General features: G+C 38.6%; 1 long non-coding RNA gene and 1 pseudogene across 4 annotated transcripts in view; both read right to left on the bottom strand.

Annotated features, from left to right (window-relative positions):
- The window catches only part of LOC144301599 (uncharacterized), an 82,662-nt gene that overhangs the window by 13,618 nt on the left and 50,257 nt on the right, over positions 1–18,787 (bottom strand). For all 4 annotated transcript variants that reach the window (XR_013368362.1, XR_013368363.1, XR_013368360.1 and 1 more), the window contains one exon: positions 12,608–12,657. This is a non-coding gene — a long non-coding RNA (uncharacterized LOC144301599). The remainder of the gene's footprint in view (positions 1–12,607; positions 12,658–18,787) is intronic.
- On the bottom strand, positions 4,661–6,240 carry LOC144301598 (aspartate aminotransferase, mitochondrial pseudogene; annotated as a pseudogene).

Below are 18,787 nucleotides of genomic sequence, written 5' to 3'. Positions count from 1 at the left end.
GAGATGTAGGAGCCCATGTGCAAGAGCCAGAGAAGAAAAGAGAAGGTTCTGTTGCACCTCAGGGCAGCACTCAGCTGACAGCAACCAAGAAAACAGGAATCTCAGTCCTACCACCACAAGAATTGAATTCTGCCAACAACACGAATGAGCCCACAGTGGGTCCTTCCCAAAGCCTCCATCTAGGAATCCTGAAATTGGCATCATTTTTCCATGATTTTTTTAAAAGATTTTATTTATTATTCGTGAGAGATACAGAGAGACAGACAGACAGACAGACAGAGGGAGAAGCAGGCTCTCTGCAGGGAATCTGATGTGGGACTCAATCCTGGGACCCCAGGATCATGCCCCAAGCTGAAGGCAGACAGTCAACGGCTGAGCCACCCAGGCATCCCTCTTTTTTCCATTATTGAGCTACAACTAAAATATAACATTGTGCAAGTTTGTGGACAACATGTTGGCTTTGAGTTAGGGACAAATGAGGCTAGGCAGGGCTAGGTAGGGGGCCACAGAATCAGGCTCACAAAAACCCCAAAAATGTGGAAATGAAAGTAAATTAGAGATAAATAAACCAGACCATCCTGTCCCAGGTGCCAGAGGTGGAGTCTTGTTATAACAGCTACTTGTGACCAACAAATTACCAGACCCTAAAAAGGAAGTAAGCCATTGAAGCTGTTATCACTAGTCCTTACTCAATGGTGATATCAATAGATAATGTTAAAAGGATTTAGGTTCCCCAGTTGGCTTTCAATAAAAGACCAACTCTACAAGCCTTCAGTGGCAACCCTGTTGGGACCCCTCTCACTTTTGAGAGCTTTCTCTGTATATTTGCTTAATAAACTTCTATCGCTTTACTCACTCTCCTTTGTCGCGAGATTGATTCTTTAACTCCATGAGAAAAGAACCAAGCTCTCCCGTATCAGTTTGACACGTTTACACTGCAATATGATTGCCAGTGTAGCTTTAGCTAATCCTCTATTGCATCACATAATTATCATTTTTCAAGGACTGACATCCTGGCTTTGGCCTTGTGAAACCCAAAGTAGAGAACCTATCTGAACCAACCAGAACTTCTGATTTTCAGAACTATGAAATAATACATTGGGTTATTTTAAACTACTAAATTGGTAGTGATCTATTTTTTTTTAATTTTTTTTTAAGATTTTATTTATTTATTTCTGAGAATACACAGAGAGGAGAGAGAGAAGCAGAGACACAGGCAGAGGGAGAAGCAGGCGCCATGCAAGGAGCCTGACATGGGACTTGATCCCGGGTCTCCAGGATCAGGCCCTGGGCCGATGGCGGCGCTAAACCACTTGAGCCACCAGGGCTGCCCAGTAGTGATCTATTATACCAACAATGGAAAACAAATACATCCCCAACCCAAAAATCTGTTTTCCTTTCACCTCTTACCTTTATAGGGAAGTAAACTTTGCCACCCCCAAGAAATGCCTTTTTGCCACATTGATTATTTTAATTTGGTTATCTTTAAGAAACTGCAGGCACAAGAGAAGCTCTGAAAACTGAGTAGAAGTTACTCTTTTGTAAGAAACATTTACATGTACAAGGGAAATTGCCTTTCGTAAGGGTGTCTCCCTGGCTAGACCAAGAATGATTCAATGATTCAAGGATGATTCAATCTCTAGGAGCGGTGATCAGTGGAGAAAGCAATGACAAATCTGCATAACAATTTTACCCTTGTTTACTGTGCTTTTTCCAGTATTCTCCTGAAACAGCTCTCCCTCTGCCACAACATTTTCTTTTGTTGTTAGCTGGAGATAGTATTTAAGGTGATGGCTTTTGCCATTTCAGGGAGTTACTCAGTTTTCCAGGGCCGCCTTCTAAGTATAAAACAAGTATATATGTTATTAAACTTTTGTTTTTTTCCTGTTAATTTGTCCCATGTCAATTTAATTCTTAGACCAGCCAGAAGAATACCAATACCTTTTACCTTCTTAAGAAATTTATCTTCTTAAATTAAATTTATCTTCTTAAGAAATTAAAATCGGCCAACCATGCCTTAAAATAAATCTCAAACAACTTATTTCTGTATTGAACAGAGTACTCACGTCTATCTTTGAAAAGCACTTCTTGCTATTTCTGGCAGATGTAAAATAGTAAAGTGTAAAAACCTAAGGGGGAATAGGTGAGTAAATTCTTCAATTTCCTCAAACTTTAGTTTCCTTATCCATTCATTAAGGAAAATGCTAGCTCCCTGACAAAGGTGAGGGATGAATGAAAGGTTTAATAGATGTAAAATACATAGAAAATGCTTCATGTACTTCAGTCTCCTCGTCTACAGTCTCTTCTAAAGCTTTCTGGAGGCTACAATCCCAAATTTAAGAACACCGTTTCCACCACCCTTTCTGTAGGTGGCTGCACAAAGCAATAAAAGTTCATATGACAAAGTTACTAACAATGATTTAAATCTTCCTGGAAAGCGTTTCTGAGAACCAGCCCATAGAAATCAGGCCTGATGTCACACAGCCATTAACATGCTTACCAATGACTCAAACAAAAGAAGAAGGTGTTCTTATTATTTCAAGTTTACACTCGCTTTTTTAAAGTGTGAATAATGAAAATAAAATTTGAGATGATCTTAATAAATTAGGGGGAAAATACATTTTAAAAATAGGGTAAAAGGAGAAAAAAATAAGGACAAAGGCATAGCAGCACAGTAGAAAAAAATGTAAATAATTTGCCCAATTCTAATGTAGAAAACTATAGAGAGTTTATTGACAATCCATAGATAAAAAGTTGCTAGGAAACAATTATCAATAATTATTGAAATTGTTAAATCGGCTGAACTTAGTAATGTGGGTAGATGAATTGATTAATGGGAGAACTGCTTTTGAGATTTGTCCAGCTTCTCATTAGCACATGAAAGATGCTCAATAAATACTTGTTGAATGAATGGTGAGTATTGATATTATCCTTGGCTTTAAATTTAGCTCTGAAATTCCTAGAAGAATACATTATTATGATTGAAATTAAAAAAAAAAAACAATAATCTACCTGCCCCTTTTCCAGACATCTAACCAAAAGCATGGAAACTTGAAAAGTAATCAGCAAAATTTTATTTCTTAATCTATCAGTTTTATAGTTTTGTCAAGTTTACAGAAGTCCATCTCTAACAGAAACTTTATATGATTAAATATAACATGGTCTCTATGGAAATACAACTCATTGCATTAAGTCTGAAAATCATTCATGATTTAAAATTATTTTAAAATGTATACTGAACTTTAATAGTCAAAATATTTGTTGAGTTCGTTATTTGGACTATAAATAAGAACTATAAATTTTGAGGGCCCCTTGTGTCCCTTGTATTTATTAATGACTGACCACAATTTATCATAAGAATCACAGATTCTTGGATGTTGGAACAAGTGGACCATGTGAGTATGGACAGAGAAGGCCTGTTGAGAAAAAAACACTTAAGATGACACTAACCCTTGAAAGATGTGGAGTTTCCCAATTAAAAAAAAAAAAAAAAAGGAGGAACATTCCTGGAAGAATGTCACATAAGAAACATTGGATTTAAGACCCTGAGGTCAGGAAAATGGAGAGGGTTTGAGAAACTGAGAAGTGGACAGTGTGCCAAAAATGTGGTGTGTGAAGGAAAGAAATAACATGATAAAATATAGGAAATCAGGCAGGAGTTAGCCATTGCAAGGCTTTGCAAGTGATTTTAAAACAGATTTTTTTTTCCTAAGGATACTGGGGAACCTAGATTTGTATGTATGTATTTCTCTAAATTTTTCTTTAAAAAAATAACTAAATTTTTCTTTTAGTTTATACTTCTGTTTTGGTTTTTTGTTTGTTTTGTTGTTGTTGTTGTTGTTGTTGTTTTCGGTGGGGGGGGGCGGTCTACAGCAACTTTATTTTCACAGAGAAACCAAGCTGCAAGAAGTCTACATGACTGGAGCAGAGGGTGGTTATCTTTCCAAAGGGTGAAGCCTGAGCCCAGCAGGCAGCACACAAAGGTTAAAACCAAAACCCAGATATCTGCTTTCCTGGTTCTGCCCTGCATTGCCCACTCATGATGTGAGATTAGAGACCGCACAACAGTACTGAATGAAGAGGTCCAACCAGGCGGGCGACATCCCGACAGGAGACAATCAATCATTGACGAGGATGCTGAACTAAGTGCCATTACCTACTCTCTGCAATTCTTTGATGAGAAAGGTGAGGATATGGGATGAGCAGTAAATTATATTCTTAGTTCTTCCAGTAAGTAAATTCTATAGGATAGGGCAGGTGGCCAATCAAGGACTAGAACAGGATGAAGATCTAGGCTAGTTACAGATCTCTGTGCCTAAGGAAAAGAACAGCAATAAGGGAAAATAAAGGAACATTAAAATGCCCAAAAGTACTGAAAAGAAGAACCTTAATTTTCCCCCCCTAAATAAGACAGGAAATAGCATCTTTTATTTTCCTTGCTGCAGTGGCAGCAGGCTTGCTGGTTTTCATGAAACATGATTTCTGTAATGAGGTCTGTTGACAAGCTTGCTCAGTCACGGGAGGACAAACACGAGGCTGCCTGCTGATGTTAGAACGGGCTCTGCCCACAACACCTCTTGTAGGTGCTATTCTCATGCTAGATCTACAGAGGTGCCCCAATACCACTGGTAAGGGGCTGCAGTTAAAGCTTCTGAAATATTGCAATATGATGGACAGGATATTTTGGGCTATGTCTTTCTTGTACATGTAAACTCTTTTGGAACAGCTGGAGTTAAAGGACAAGCAGGAGTTTGGTTTTGAGCCCCAGAGTTTCAGACACCCACCACAGGCGCCTCTGCCCTATTTCACTACACCTTCTTTTTTGCAAAACACATCCAGTGGTTGAGTGTTAACTACTGTGGTTGAAAGAAATGACCTGCTCACCACCATCCACCCCCCTTCTCCCTCCATGTGAATCTCACAACAGCAGAGGCCATAGGCAGGAAGGTTGTCTCTGTTTCCTCTCACAAGGGAAATTACTTGGTAACCTGGTGAATGGCATGGGCAAGGTTGCCCACATTGCCAGAGGTGACCCCTGCCACGGAGATGTGGCCATCCTTTGTCATGTAGATGGAGAATTCCTTAGCCAGGCTTTAGTCCTGTGAAACAAAACATGCCAGTCTGGTCAGTGATGTGCTGCCAGTTGTGGAAGGAGGTTTCTTGAGGTTGGAGACCAGCTGAGTCCACATGCTAATGATGTGGTGGGCCATGCCTTTTACTTACTGCAACCATTTCGCAGGTCAGGGCTGGTCAGGATGGTTGAGGCAATTCGGGCCCCATTGATTGGAGGATTGGAATACGTGGGACGGATCAAGATCTTCAACTGTGACTCCACCCTTTTAGCTTCGTCAGCATCCTTGCAGACCACAGTGAGGGCTCCCATACGCTCACCGTATAAGTCCATGTTCTTGGCATAGGATTGGCAGAGACAAACATTAATGCCTTGTTCGATGAAGTGGCGTACAGCCCAGGCATCCTTGTTACCATCACCACTGGCAAAGCCTTGGCAGGCCATGTCAAAGAATGCAAAGAGATTGTTTTCACCACTGTTGCCATTTCCTTCCACTGCTCAGGACGGGGGTCTACTCCCAGGGGATTGTGGGCACAGGCATGCAGGAGAAGAGCACTTTGCTGTGGCATTTTTGAAATGTCCTCTACAGTGCCTGTGAAATCAAAGCTGCACGTCTTGGGGTCATAGTATCGATAACCATGGAGCTGCATGCCAGCGACCCTGAAGATCGGTGTATGATTTCCCCAGGATGGTTTGGGCAGAAAGACATCCCTGCTGAACTTAAAAAAATCTTTGCAGAAAACTGGCTCCAATCTTCAACGCCCCCTTTCCAGAAATGGTCTGCACGGTGATATACCAGCTACTTTTCAACACTTCATTGTTCTCACCCAGGGGTAGTTCTGCAGATGCCTTACAAAATTCAGCAAGTCCAGCAATGGGCAGGTATTCTTCGTCCAAATTTTTTGCAGCAATCTGGGCCTCTGCCTTCCGGACCCTAGGGAGCATGTAAGGCTTTCCATTATCATCCCGATAGGCGCCAACTCCCAGATTCATCTTTTTGCTGTTGGTGTCTCTCTTAAGGGCTTCTGTGACTCCCAGGATGGGGCCTAGGGGCCCCATTTCCACATGGATCCACCAGGAACTGGCTCTTGCAGAAGCCACACCAGTGAGGCCCGGTGGAAGGCGGCGGTGACCCTGGACAGGACACTGCCGGAGGGCAACAGGGCCATGCTGGGTGGCGAGAAGGTGGGGGGGGCTGCAGGCCAGAGCTCAGAGCCAGTGGGCCCAGACACCTGTACTTCTATTTTGATAACCTTATTGCTCTTTTTTTTACAAAAGAGTTAGGAATACATTTTTAAGAATAATAACATATCTACAACCTATTAATATATATTAATTACACATTAACTACCATGAAGAAAATGTCACTGGTCTTTCTCAATGTAACTTTAAATAGCTATCTTAAACAATTAATAGAACAGATCCTCTATATAAATTAAAGGGATAGTTTGACTGCCTCAGCAGTAATGTATCTCCCCTATAAAATCGTTTGATATTTGGCAATCCCTATTATCTGGATGTAATTCTTCTTCTACATTTATTGACTCATTAATGGGCCTTTTGTTAGTGGTTAAAGATGTTTTGCTTTGCAAGGAATTGTCTCTTTTGATGTATCTTTTACCAAAATAGTCTTCAAAGTCTACCATATGGCAGAAAATAATCCCAATTTCAAGATTTTAAAATCAATTTTATAAAGACAATTTTAGCAAAAAGTACTTTTAAAAATTTATTTATTTACTTTTCCAGTGGATATCCCAAGTAGAAGATACTGATATTTTTATTTCAAGGGGTGCCTGACTGGCACAACTCTTGATTTGGGGCTCATGAGTTCAAGCTCCATGCTGGGCAAAGGGCCTACTTAAAAAAAAAAAAAAATGTGGGTTTTTTTTAATATTTTTATTTCAATAAATTATATGTATACTAAAAATTCTACGGACCAGAGAAGCATGCAACCCATTTGATTCCCTACTGATCAGATTATTTACTATAAATGTGATTTCAGTTCTTCATATTTGCTTGTTGTTATTGCTGTTTTTGTTTTACAAAACCTTACTTATTTTTCAAGAAATTTAGGAGGATTCAAAATGGTATGAGCTTGTTAGGAAAGAATAAGACCATCAGAATGAGAAATGAAAAGAAACAAAATGTATTCATTCCGAGAAGAATCTCACTGTTGAACATAGGAACAGTTAGGCCATCTTAATTTCTCATTATATTAATTAAATCTGGATTTTATCTTAACCTACCCTGCATATATTTCCCCCATCCATCTTTAACTTGATCTTCCATGGCCAAGGGTGGACAAGAAAAGAGAGAGAGCAGAAATAAAGAAGTTTGCTAATTCCTAAGTATTGCTTTGTTCAGGACATATTTTCTGATAAATATTAACCCAACAAAGCAATTTAGTAAGAAGTCTATGTATTTCTTAGGCCAGAATTTTAAAAGATACCTACTAATGAGATCTTAAGCTTCTAGATAAGTATAAATAACACCATTGGGTAACCATGTCTTAGTCTGGGTAGACCAACATTCTAGAAAACCTTCTTTTGAAATGAGGCATTATTCACAGCATCATTTATTAAATAAATGGTAATATTCCACAGACCTAATTTATTACAACAAACACTGAGGTTTGGAAGAATTACTTTCTTCCCCTGATGATTTTGGAACAAATGGGAAATAAGATGGAGAAAATAAATAAATAGAAATAAAAAATATTGGCTTTATTATTATAAGCTGATTGAAAAATGTGAATTTAGTTTTGCAACCAAAAGGCTTACTACCTCCCCTGCTCCCACACCACAACTACCCCCCCCCCCACACACACACACACACACATTTTATACTTTAGGAAGACTACCAAAGAAAATTTTGAATCTGCAGGATAGATGTACTTATCCAAGACTGGTCACTCACACTGTCCCAAGGCAATGTGAGGAGGAAAAAAGAGTTAATCCCCAGGGGTCCAATAGAGAAAATATACATAGACATCACTTATCAATTAGGACACTGACTTTGTCTCATTGATTGCAATGAATAATGGGTGGGGGGGATCCCTGGGTGGCGCAGCGGTTTAGCGCCTGCCTTTGGCCCAGGGCGCGATCCTGGAGACCCGGGATCGAATCCCACGTCGGGCTCCCGGTGCATGGAGCCTGCTTCTCCCTCTGCTGTGTCTCTGCCTCTCTCTCTCTGTGTGACTATCATAAATAAATAAAAATTTTAAAAAATAAAGAAAAATAATGGGTGGGATAAGAGGCCAGGAGGGTTACTCTAGCAGAAGTGCCCCACATGAAAACATGAGGTTAAGTGGAAAAGAATTTGCTCCCATCTGAGGCCCAAACGGTGTAACTCAATAATTTTCCAGATACTAAATGGAAAAGCTATAGCTTCTTAGAAGCTATAAGACTGCATATGCCTTGGGACTTCAAAATTCATAATCTAGATTTAATATCATATTAATGCCTCAGAGAACTTAGTTCTTTGAAAAAGAACTCCCCTAATTCTTTAAATAATAGCATACTATTATTCAAAATACCATAACATTATTTAAAATACTATTATTTTAAAAAATAAAAAATAAAAAATAAAATAAAATACTATTATTTAAAATACCGTACTATATCTCCAGAATTTAGAAAGAAAGGCCATTTGTTCATTTATTCTAAACTGCTCACAAAATAATGATGTAATAGTTAACTTTAATCACCTCATCATAAAATTTTTATACAGTATTACTAACAGAAAAAAAGAATTTCCTCAAAAAGTAAAATGTAATATGCACCAATATTTATTTCCTAATAAAAATTTAATTCAGCATTTAGACTAAAGAGTCACTAGTTCTGTTAGCTGCTTACAAATTTGTTTCATGTAACATCTTTATAGCTGGTATTTGAATGGTATTCATAATGCAATCTTAGCATCTCCTTTCTCCTTTTTTTACCTCAAAATTTTCTCTTACTTTTTGTCCTTCTATATATATTACTCTATTTTCTCCTTACGATTAAAAATATGAATTCCTAAATTCAAGATATCAAATAAGTGTTTACCATTTAATTTCTATATTACCATAAAGTGCCCTATTAATATAATTTGTACAATGGGGTGAACTATTTTATTTTTTATCTTAAATCACAAACGAATGTTTAGGATAAAACAAATATGAAAAAAATATTATCCAAGACTTTGGCATTTAAAGCGACTTATTTATGCTCTCAACCTATGAACCAGAAGACTTGAAGGGAGCAACAGCTTCATTTAATCATCTTGAGGAAAAGAATAAATTGATAGGATTAAAAGGAACAACTTAAGCAGAAACCGTAGGTGTCCACATTCCTGAAATATATCGTTTTCTGGACAATTACAAAAACACCAGTGATGGTTCCTGGCAAGTCACTCAGTCTGGAGTATAAAGACACTTTCCTGAAAATCCTTTGATTTCCAGAGTTGAAAGGTATTCAATAACAATCACTGAGTTCTGAAATGACATAAGCAGCCGGCTGCATGGGAATCAACAGTGAGGATAACATAAAGGTTTCCTCATCCGTCTAAGACAAATGCCTTGCACAGTGCACAATTTCCAAATGAACTCTGCACTGATCCCACTGGTTGCTTATCAAATGTCCACCATGTTTGTCACTGTGCTGGAAGCTAGAAAGAAGGCATAGAGAATTCAAAGGCTGACAAGGATAGATCTTCCTTCATTAAGTCTACCTCAATGTTGTTGGGGATAAATATGAGAAATATCACATAAATGGGACTCAGTAATAGGTATCAATAAAGTGCTCTGTATTGTACCTTTAATTTTTAAACAAGGCTTGAAAGATACTTGAAAGAAAACGAGGCTATGAGAAAGAACTGACTCCCAACATGAGCTAGCCTTTAGAATAACAGAGATTTGGAAGTTGGTTAGGATTCAGCATAAGCTGGCTGGCAACAGAAATTTCAACAGGTCAGACACAAGTAAGATCCAAATATAAGCACTGAGACAAAGAGCCAACATGAATGGTCTAAGAAGCATAAGGGTATCCTAGCAAATGTATCCAAATCCCAACAATAAAAAGGAGGAATACAGAAGAGGTGACTCTAAATTATGGGAGAATGGGGAACTTTGGATAATCTGCAGCTACCAAGAACCCCCCCATGTGTGGGGTTCAGAAGCACCTGGTCTTCCTTCAAGGCCAGGCAACAGGGATCCCTGGGTGGCTCAGCAGTTTAGCTCCTGCCTTTGGCCCAGGGCGTGGTCCTGGAGTCCTGGGATCAAGTCCCACATCGGGCTCCCTGTATGGAGTCTGCTTCTCCCTCTGCCTGTGCCTCTGTGTGTGTGTCTCTCTCTCATGAAAAAGTAAATACAATCTTAAAAAACAAAACAAACAAACAAAAAAAAGACAGGCAACCGAAGACAGGTCCCAGACCTTGAACTTCTTCCCTGTTAGAGTCCTATATATGGCACTTAAAGCTCACACTGGACCTGTTAAAGGGAGTTCTCTCTCTTTTTTTTAATTTCATTTATTTATTCATGAGAGACACACACAGAGATAGAGAGAGGCATAGACACAGGCAGAGGGAGAAGCAGGCTCCATACAGGGAGCCTGACGTGGGACTCCATCCCAGGACTCCAGGACCACGCCCAGGGCCAAAGGCCGCGCTAAACTGCTGAGCCACCCAGGGATCTCCAAGGGAGTTCTCAGCAGGCTAAAATATACTATGCCTAATGGCAGAGGGGTTCTGGAACAAAAAGGTTCTGAGACTAAAAGAAAAAAAAGGGGGAACTCTAATAAAAATGGAAAAAACATTTCTGCTTCTCACAGCTTGTTGCCAAGACCAACCGCAAACAAAAGCACATCAATTCCAGCCACCTTTCAAGCAGAAGAGGAAGAAATTACGTGCCAAGAGGTATGATGTGTTATATCTTTGATTTTTATGCAAACCATCCTAGGTACAGAAAGGAAACCGTAGATCATGGAAAAAGACACTATTAACACCAAATGAAATTCCTGGTTCCTGTAACCATAAACACAGATAAACCCCCAGGCTTTTTTTTTTTTTAAGATTTTATTTATTTATTCATGAGAGACACAAAGGCAGAGATATAGGCAGAGGGAGAAGCAGGGTCCCTGTACAGAGCCCGATGCGAGACTTGATCCCAGGCCCCCAGGATCACAACCTGAGCCAAAGGCAGATGTTCAACCAGTGAGCCACCCAGGTATCACCCAGCTTTTAGTAACAAAGGAGGCTGCCAGCACAAAACTAGGGACAGGTAGGTCTGGTACTAGGTCCCTGGTAGCTGGCAAGAGTATGGAGGAGGCTCCATTGCTCTCCCTGACTGGACACACACAATTGCCAATGCTTGAGAGAAAACACACATTCCTAGGAGACTTGAAAGAAAGGCAGAATGGCCTCATGATGAAGGAATTATTAACTAAGCTACTTGATATTGCCATTGGACATTCAGAAAAATTCCTGCAACTCTGCAGGACAAACACCGTTTTAACATAGACCATTAGTCCACTCATGGGTTCTGAAGGGATCCAAATTGAACTACATAATGAAGTGACCTCTAACATGTGTCAAGTAACAAGGCAGGCATAGGTCCCACTACGATTTGAATATTTGAATATCAACTGATTGGCCCTGGACCACTAGAATTATGTCAGAGATTGCTTGGAGCAAGATCCTAGGTTCAGAAAAAATGAATACTATGAATACTACCTTTGTACTTCCTTGTCCTTCTCCCTTCTCCAAATCCCACCCATATATTTCCTGTTGAAAGGAGAGGTACTTGGACCAGTAGCACTAACATTGGTAATGGGTAGAAGGCATTTTAAAAAACACAGTGGAATCTACTAGGCTCATTCAGTTCACCTTAGAGCTTAAGGTAAGTCCTAGAGTCCCCATTTTCTTAAGAAAACTCAGGCTTCTTGGAAGAAGCTATGTAAGAAATTGGGAGAGGGTGGGAAGCTAGAATTGAAAATCCTCACAAAGAGAGGCTATCATAGAGTGTGCCAGGAAGACAAAAAACTTTTTTTTTTTTTAAGTATGGAAGAGTAAAAAGACATGATTCCTGTTTGGACTATACATTTATTGTCACTGAAAAAAAGATTCACTTGTTTCATTAACAAGTACACCACACTTGCGGTGTCCTAGTTCAATTCTTTGGCATCATTACCTCAATAGTTGTGGAAATAAAACTTTCATGATCAAAATAAGCCACAGTTATTTGCTAACCACATAAAGAACCTCAGACAAAAATAAATCTTATCACTATTGAAGCAAAGGGTTCTTTGGGACTTTGTGTATCATCAAAAATGGAAGTGGAGCAATGAACCAGCAGCAGAAGCCCAGGCAGGAGTCACTCCTGGGAGTTACTAAGGAGCCAACTACCTAAGGAATCATCCTACTTGGGGCCTTTTTCTCCTCTCAACAAAGTAAATTACCCTGACTCTACATAAGATGATGGGAAAGCCTGTGAGACAACCGTGTAGTTTTAGACTCCAGAAAAAAACACCCATAGGCACAGTATCCAATTCAGAGGCTTACCTCCAGTCCTGTACCTCTTGATCGTAATCCATACTTGGGGTTGAGGTGACCTGAGAAATAAGAGGTGAATAAGTGAGGACCCACCACTTTCCAACTGAATAGGTCAACCAAAAAGACTTGGTAAACTCTAAGGAATATTGGAGGTAAACAGTTTTCCTCTCTTCCTGCTCCTGACAGCCCAGCTCTTATGTACTCTTTTTAAATCCCTCCTCTTCCTGGTAATATCTACTGGTGGCCCAAGTTTGGAACTGTATTTCTGCAATCACTGCCAGGACTAACCAACATTTTCTTCAGTGCCCCCCAAAATTTAATTCAAGACTAGAGACATGAGCCCAAGACTTAACTATATTGCCTGGTAGAGAATAGGTTAAGCATCCAACTCTTGATTTCAGCTTAGGTCAGGATCTCTGGGTCATGTGATCAAGCGCGGCCTCATCGGTGCACAGCAGAGTCTGGTTGTGATTCTCTCTCCCCCTCTGCCTCTCTCATTTGTGCTCATACACTCTCTCTCCCTAATTATTCTCTCTCTCTCAAAATAAATAAATCTTAAAACAAAAAGTATATTGCCTGAGACCCTGAATCCCTGAATGCCATCTCTCCATTGATTCTTATCAAGCTAGAGTCTGATAGATAATTGACAGATATGTAGATATGGATTCCATAAAAAAACACAGAATATTAAAATATTTAAGATACTATATTTTAATAATGGCATATACAGAAACTTAAAATTGTCCCTTTTGTATCAGAACCACAATCCAGGGCTCCTGGATGGCTCAGTGGTTGAGTGTCTGCCTTCGGCTCTGGGCATGATCCCAGGGCTTTGGGATCAAGTCCTACATTGGGCTCCCTGCAGGGAGCCTGCTTCTGCCTCTGCCTGTGTCTCTGCCTCTCTCTGTGTGTCTCTCATGAATAAATAAATAAAATCTTTAAAAAAAAAAAAACTACAATCCTTCTAACCCAGTTTTTCTGTTGCTAAAAGAAATCTCCTAAATGGTTACTTTTTGAAATGGAGCTTCCCTTGATAGCCATTCATAGCTCTGTCATTTAACAGAATGAACTAATTTTAAATTTGAGATGTCTTGGTCATGTAACTCAATTTTTTTTCTTTTGATAGAAGACTATCCTAGGTCTTTCATGCATTCCTCCACTTTTTTCACTTTACTAATTTTTGTCTTGTTCCTTTTTTATGTTACATTCCTCTCACAATCCCACTGTGCCAGGCATCATGAGGTGCAATGGTGAATAAGATGTTTCTACTCAAGAAACTCAAAATCTCACAGAAGAAAGTGATGTGCAACCATTTGTAAGTTAAAAATTAAAACCACTCCATTATAAGGTAAAAATGTGTAACAGAAGCCCAAAAGAAGTAGTGATTTGTAATGGAGTAGAAGACAGTGACAGAGGCGGCACCTGAAAATTGAATAATCTATCAATATAAACTAAAATCATATGTAAAAATAATAATGAGGAGAAAAAGTAGAGGGGGGCAGATTGGAAGAGGAGGAGGAAAAAGGGGAAGAAGAAAGGAAGCAAAAAAAAAAAAAAAAGCACACTCAGCTAAAATAGAAAGAAATGGCTGGACTAATGTGTCAAGAGATGGGATGGGAGACCAGATGGATTCCAGCACATGATGAAGGTCAAATCTGAAACCAGTGAGCTTGAAATTTTTCAGCACACCACTGAAAAACTAGAGGTTTATGAAGTAGAGAGTGACAGGATTCCACCCCCCCCCCATTCTATATTTTAGGAAGAAAATTCATTTTTTTGTATATTTTTTTATTGGAGTTCGATTTGCCAACATATAGTATAACACCCAGTACTCACCCCATCAAGTGTCCCCGTCAGTGCCCGTCACCCAGTCACCCCATCCTCCTGTTCACCTCCCCTTCCACTACTCTTTGTTCGTTTCCCAGAGCTAGGAGTCTCTCATGTTTTGTCACCCTCTCTGATATTTCCCACTCATTTTCTCTCCTTGCCCCTTTAATCCCTTTCACTAATTTTAATATTCCCTGAATGAATGAAACCATATAATGTTTGTCCTAGAAAGAAAATTCTTATGACCGTAGATTGCTTATATACATTTTGAGGAGGAAGGGATGATAAGAATTATTATTCATCAATTAGAGCAATGGCCATGTAAGCTGGGAAGTTAGTGGTTTTTGAGATGTCAAGTGGATAAACTTTCCAGATGAAATTAAAATGTAAATTTAATTATTCTATCAATATACTTTTTCTGAAGTATGAGTCTAAATGAAGCAGAAATTTTCAAACTGTTGTTTTCTGATTGTTTCCAGATGTTCTTGGCTTCTATTTCATTTGTCCACATGAACAAAGGAGAGTGCTAAACAAGACAAGGAGAAACCAGCAGTGGCTAACCTAATACATTGCTGGCAACATGGCACATATTTTAAAAATGGCAATTGGCGGCTATCTGGTCAACTTGATCAAAATAGATCAAACAAACCAGAAATAGAGCAAGCAAACCAAAAGTTACCTAAGACATCAGACTGACAGTCAATATTGGCTATGTTAGACCACAAAGTAAAGTGAGATTTCGACAAGGTTTATAGACATTCACTGATAGTTAAACCAGGAAGTCTTTGTCTGGAAAATAATCTTCAACCTGTTGGAAACAAAGTTCAAATTAAACCTTTTTAAAACAAATAATGAAATAGACTGGAAACAACTTTTACATAAAAGACACCATTACCCACAAATAAGTGCACCTACTCACTCTGAAAAAAAAATCATCCCCCTTTATAGTATAGTTATTAGGTCACTTCCACTGAACCCTGCTAAACTAAATCATTGAATACTTTATTTTTTAAACTGAATTCTTTCTGGCTCAGGCATTTTCATGGATACATTTTAAGTATGTATGTGCTTGTATCTGAATATTATATGTATTCATTCTACAGATATTCTTTCTTCACCTTTAATTTCCTTTATTCTGCTTAGGTAAGTTTTATGGCTTTTTGCAGGTCATTCACATGTAAAATATGAAACACATGTATCTATCATTCTCTAAATGAGATGGATTTGATTTACACAAAAGACAATTTTTTATTTATTTCAGCATCAAAGGTAGCTTTACTCTCTTGAAGGAATTTCAAAACATGAATGTTATGTTAATTTGAGTAATCTCTGATTTAACAAGTCTCTTGATTAAATACTTTCACAGTCAAAGACAAGATGAATAACGGTGTGATTATGCATTCTGAATACATTTCCCCATAACTATGAATGTTTGTGAGTTTTTGTCAAGTTGTTTCTTTTTTTTTTTCTTTTTTTTTTTTTGTGTCAAGTTGTTTCTATTGATGGAAGAATAAAGGCCATTAACAGATTAAATATATAGTGATTTCATTTTAACCAAATCCTCTTTTTCTCATGCTTTTCTCTAAGCATTAATGCAAAAGGTCATACATGGGTGACATGATAGTAGGGACATAAGAGACACAAAGCAGCATGGTACCATGCCGTAAGCTATATAATAGGGAGAAGCTTTAAAAAGATGCTGAAGCCAAAGGCAAATAAAAAAAAGAGGGGGGGGGAGGAAAAAAGTCTTTCTCTAGTTAGAAAGATGATGACGATGATGATGTCATCTTCTGGAATTTTCCCAATCTGACATTTTCCATGTAAATATCTATAAACACTGTTTGACAAATAGATTAGCAAATTAAAAGGACTTTAACTAACTCAATTTTGGTATATAATCTCTGTGGAAACAAGCCATGGATACCTGCAGTGGAATCCCTGGCATATCCAATTTGATTAAAAGAATGAATTAAGGAAACCTTTTGTCAACACTTTTGGGGAGAAGAATTAGTTGACTACCTCTCCATAAAGAAAATGTTACCCTAACAATTTTCACTAGATTTATTAATTATTTACTAGATTTGTGATAATGGAATTTATTTTCTCACAGCTTTTTGTATTTCAGGGAAAAATACTGCTTTATCACCTGGGCTTCTCTCCAGTTTTCCTGAAAGTTTCCTTCTAAAAGTCACATCTGGCAGTAAAATAGCTCCCCATGACCAGGTATTGACATTATGCATGATTACTCACAGATGGCCGGTGAATCACCCCGCCCCTGACAGCACAGACACATCCTGAGGGTCAGTGTGCCCATCTGCATCAGATCTCCAGAAGAAACTCTAGAGAATCTATGTTTCAGAGTCACTGCCCAAAGCCACCTTCAGCTCATGAGAAAACAGCTTTCAAACAAAGTATGTGAATAAATTAAATAAATTAAAACCTGGCCTCTCATCCAGCACAATGAAATAGAACTGATTATATTCTGGTAATCTGGTCCCACATTTGAAAAACCCTGAAAATTTGCTGGTGTGTTTATTTTCTACCCAGGACCAAGAAAATTCCTAGAAACGTCTGTTCATGTAATTGAATTTGTCTTGCTTCCAATTCTTTCTAACATCTCCAGCTCTTTTGATGTGGTCACATTAAAGACAAAAGAAGAAACAATGAAAACCTTAGGGGAAGCAAACACTGGTCCCTTCCTTCCTCTCCAAATAAATCCATTCACTGTTGTCCATTCTTTTTACGAGCTCTTATGTACTGAGCATTTATCATCCAAAGCTTGTTCATATTTGCTGCATTACCATCCATTAATCTTTCTTTAGCAAAAACTATATTAGCAATATAATCCCACCTCTAAGACATATTATAAAGGTTTTGTTATGAGACACGTTTATAGCCCGTTCACTGGAAATGGTTCTTAAGGATTAAAAAATCACAGTTTAGGAACTGTGATGAGTCAGAACATCAGGATTCTCTCTGCTCAGAAGCAAGCATAAGGATCAGCTGGGGACAGGTAAGTTAAATGATGGCCTTTCCCTAGTCACTGCTTCATTTACTGATCTCGTTTGAATACTTGCCCACAACATTTTCCCTGAACACCTCTGAAAGGATTTTAAATAAGGATGCTTTTCTATGAGCCATCTGGCGGCTTCCTGGAAAGCAACAGTACAAGATGTCCCTACTCACAGTGATTGATTAGATTCCCAGGGGAACCTTTCAAAGCTGGTCATTTACAACAAGATGCTCACTGTGGGCCAAACTTGCTTTTAGGTAGCTCTAGCTGAACTGATACGATACAGGCAATCGGCACTTCAAAGATAATGAGTTCAATTCTCAGGCATAAAGAAGTCATAGAAGAGCAGGCTACAAAACACTGAAGTCTTATGCAAAGAAAGAAGCAAAGGAATTTCCTTCAGAGAAGGTGAGTATTCAGTTGTTCTGCACTGTTCACTCAACAAGCATGTATGGGGCACCTATATGTAGCACGCATTAGTGGGCACCAGGTATACAGGATGACAGAGGCATCATCTTTGCACCCCAGCAGCTCATGGTCTTATAAATGAGAGAGCCATAATAGCAAACATATTGCAGTTTAACTTGAAGGTCATTGAAATAATACGGGAAGTAAAGCGTAAAAGAAAGATGAAGGTCTGAACTGATCCCAGTGAGAAGTAAACCAAACAGAAAAGAGTACAAACTTCAGAGATATAAATAATTATTATTTCTTTAAAACTAATTGAATGTAGGAGGTGTGGAGAGAAAAGCATTGAAGTTTGGGAGAATGAGTAGGGTATGCAGGAGGAATACTGAAGAAGAGAAGCCCGGAGGAGAGACAGATTGAAGAGTCATCAGTGTGTCAGTTGGGTTGAAGTCATGGAAAGTGATAGTAGCCCATTATCCCATAAGAAAAGGGAAAGACCAAAAGCAGACTCTGAACCAAACAGCGAGTTTTAGGAGATAACAGAATAAGAGAATCTGGTGAAGGAGAAAGAACTAACAGTTGGTGAGGAAGGGGACAAAAATACAGTGGCTTCTGAGATGCCAAAAAAAAAAAAAAAAAAAGTTTCAAAACAGGGAGCAGTCAATTGTATCAAATGTCTCAGAAAAGTTAAGCTGGAGAGTGGAAAATATTCCCGGGATTTGAAAATTAAGAAAATGTTATTGAACTTAGCCAAATCAGTCAACCGAGCCTTGAAAGCAGTGTTGCAGGCTGGCCATATTGGTGCTTGAGGAGCCATTTAATCTATCATCCAACAAAACCTTAACTGAAGAATTTAACAAATCACATTGACTGAGGAGCTGGAATATCTATTTGGTGATTAGTCTCGGCTTTTACACAAAAAAAAAAAAAAAAAAAAAAAA

Source organism: Canis aureus, chromosome 30 (genome assembly GCF_053574225.1).
Source record: "Canis aureus isolate CA01 chromosome 30, VMU_Caureus_v.1.0, whole genome shotgun sequence".
Classification (NCBI taxonomy): domain Eukaryota; kingdom Metazoa; phylum Chordata; class Mammalia; order Carnivora; family Canidae; genus Canis; species Canis aureus.
This window is presented reverse-complemented; position numbering and strand designations above follow the sequence as displayed.